This window comes from Gekko japonicus, unplaced genomic scaffold (assembly GCF_001447785.1).
Source record: "Gekko japonicus isolate JY-2015 unplaced genomic scaffold, Gekko_japonicus_V1.1 scaffold8, whole genome shotgun sequence".
NCBI classification, from domain to species: Eukaryota; Metazoa; Chordata; class Lepidosauria; order Squamata; family Gekkonidae; genus Gekko; species Gekko japonicus.
The window spans coordinates 3,595,062-3,598,211 of NW_015167057.1; positions in this window are offsets into that span (position 1 = coordinate 3,595,062).

The following is a 3,150-nucleotide window of genomic DNA, read 5'->3' on the forward strand; positions in this document are numbered from 1 at the left end:
AGGAATGTGGCCCCACTGTGCCCACCCTCCAAACATGCCATTTCTTCCAGGGGAACGGATCGCTGTAATTGTGAGAACAGTTGTGGTTCCAGGGGATATCCCAGCTCCACCGGGATTAGTCTGTCAACCCCTACCTTTATGACAGAACCTTTCTCTCTGGAAGAGATCAGGGCCCCGTGGGACCTTTTACAGCTCTGCAGGGCCTGTAAAACGGAGCTCTTCCACCAGGGTTTTGGGAGCCGCCGCCACTACCAATGAAGAACATCAGATGGTTGAATGGGAGAGGGCCCTGGATTCCGGAAACTGCCATCAACAGCCTAAAGAACGACAAGTACTGCAGGAACATCCAGAACGAATACTGTGAGCTGACGGCGAGCTGAGAACTGTGAATGATGGCCGCTACCGTTTATGGATAACAACGATCACTAGCACTTTATTATGGTTTTAGAATTGTTTTACTCATAACTTATATTTTTAATGTAATTACCTGTTTTTGTAAGCCACCCTGAGCCGGCTTTGGCTGGGAGAGTGGGGTAAAAGTTCAAATAAATAAATAAATAAATAGATTCTTCTTACATAAACAAGTCTCTTTTGATTTCGGAGCTGGCAAGGGGGCTCTGAACCAAACCCAGCCACTCCCCAATCATGTCCCATGGCCACAGCACTTCTTCCCCAGTTCATCTTCCCCAGTTATTATGCTGCTCTGTGTGGTCCCAATCTATTACACTTATAAGAATATGGCACAGAGGTCCATCGGTGGCTATTAGCCACAAGGGATAGATGGAACACTGTCTGGGCCAAGTGACGCTCTGTATTCTTGGTGCTTGGGGGGCCACAGTGGGAGGGCTTCTAGAGTTCTGGCCCTGCTGGTGGACCTCCTGATGGCACCTGGGTTTTGACCCCCGCGTGACACAAAGCATTGGACTCGATGGGCCACTTAACCCTCAAGTGTCAGGAGGTGTGAAACAACTCTAAAATCACCCTGATCAATAATACTTATGGGGTATAATATAGCCACTGAGACACAAGACGCTGCCATATACTGAATCAGACCTTTTGTCAGTATTGACTACACAGACTAGCACCCACTCTCTGGGGTCTCCAGTAAGGCTCTTTCTCATCACCTGCTACAGAGCCCCTTTTGAAACTGGAGCTGCCAGGGACCTTCCGCATGTGATGCTCTGCCAATGAGCCACAGCCCCACCTCGGCAACTGGCATGCTGTACAAACCCCCAGCTTCTGTAAGTTCTCCCCCCCCCTTTTTGCCATCAAGTCAAACTGACTTCCGGTGACCCCTAGTGGGGCTTGAAGGCAAAGGGATGTTCAGAGGTGGCTTGCCATCCCCTGCCTCTGCGTCGTGACCCTGGTGTTCCTTGGAGGTCTCCCATCCACATACTAGCCAGGGCCAGCCCTCTTTCGCTTCCGAGATCTGACAAGATCAGGCTTGCCTGGGCCATCCTGGTCAGGGTGCCTCTGTCAGATCTTGAGGTGGGGCAGATACTTAGTATGATGCACCTCTCACACATTACCCTGTAGATGTCAGGCATGGCACTTCAATTCATCAATACATGTCCTGGTGGGCTAGATTCCTGCAGCACCTTCTCCCTTCCAGTTCGTGAAAAGTGCGGCCACCTCTCCTTCCTCATAAGTCAGGTGGTCCAAGTATGGAACCAGCAGCAAATGCTGCCCCCACATCTGTACTGCATTCCTCAGGAGAAAAAGGCAGCAGCCGCAAGGACGGCACAGGCGGCACTGCTCCTCGTCTTGCCACCACTACCTCAGTGCCACGGCTCTCAGCCCGGCAAGATCTCAAAGCCAGACCGGATGTGATGTCAGCAGCGGGAGCAAAATGGGAGGGGGGATCAGTGTCAAGTGGCACTTTGGGAATTCCCCAAATCTCTATGGTTCGGGGGAATTCCTAGAGCATCACCCGATGCCATGATATCACGGCCGGGTACTTACCCAGAAGTGATGTTGTGGCATTGCCTGATGCTGAGTCTCCCCCCGCCCCCCAAAGCTCCGGGGGGCAGGGCTGTCAACTGAGTTGCTGCTGGCAACCATAGACACGAGCGGAGCGGGATGTGATTTGGGCCTTTTTAATTTCCCTGTCCACCCCACTGGTTATACTGCCACAGCTTTGGAGGGTGGGTCAGTATTCTTTCCCCCCAGATTGCAAGGTGGCATCAGAGAATGAGTGATTCATGATTTTCTTGACGCCGCCTAGTAGGGTTCTCAGCCTCTTGGTGGGGCCTGGAGATCTCCCGCTGTTACAACTGATCTCCAGACAATAGAGATCAGTTCCCCTGGAGAAAATGGCTGCTCTGGAGGGTAGACTCTATGGCATTATAGCCTACTGAGGTCCCTCCCCTTCCCAAGCCCCAGCCTCTTCACTCTTCATCCGCACAAACCCCAGGTATTTCCCAACCCAGAGCCGGCAACCCTAGCACCTAGTGAATTCGCGGCAGAATAAAAATTCAGCGAATGACTCTGTCTCTTAGTCACTAGACTGCAAGTGTCCGTGTGCGAAGAGTATCAGGAAAGGATCTGGAAGAAGATCCAAGTTAAAATCCCTGGTCTGCTGTGATTGGGTTGCCAGGTCCTGTCCCCCCCACCCTGGCCACCAGCAGGGGATGGGGGGGTCAGGTTGCCAGATCCAAATTGGGAAACTCCTGGAGATTTGGAGGCGGAGCCTGGGGAGGACAGGGACCTCAGTGGGGTACAGTGCCAGAGAGCCTGCCCTTCGAAGCATCCATTTCTTCCAGGGGGACTGATGTCTGTAGTCTGGAGATGAGCTGTGATTCCAGGGGGTCGCCCAGGTCCCACCTGGAGGTTGGTATCCCTAGCCGTGAGGCTTGGGTCTAGTCACTCGCTCTTAGTCCAATCTACCTCACAGGTAGGGTTCCCAGCTCTGGATTGTGGAATTCCTGGAGATTTTGGGGTGGAGCCTAGTGAGGGCACTGCTTGGGGAACAGAGAGACCTCACTGGGGTGTAATGCCATAGAGTCCACCTTCCAAAGTGGCCATTTTCTCCAGGGGGACTGATCTCTTTTACCTGGAGATAGGGTTGTCAGCTCCGTGTTGGGAAATACATTCCTGATATCTTGGCTCATAGTGGGGTGACTTGTAACTTTCGATGTATATGGAGGGGAG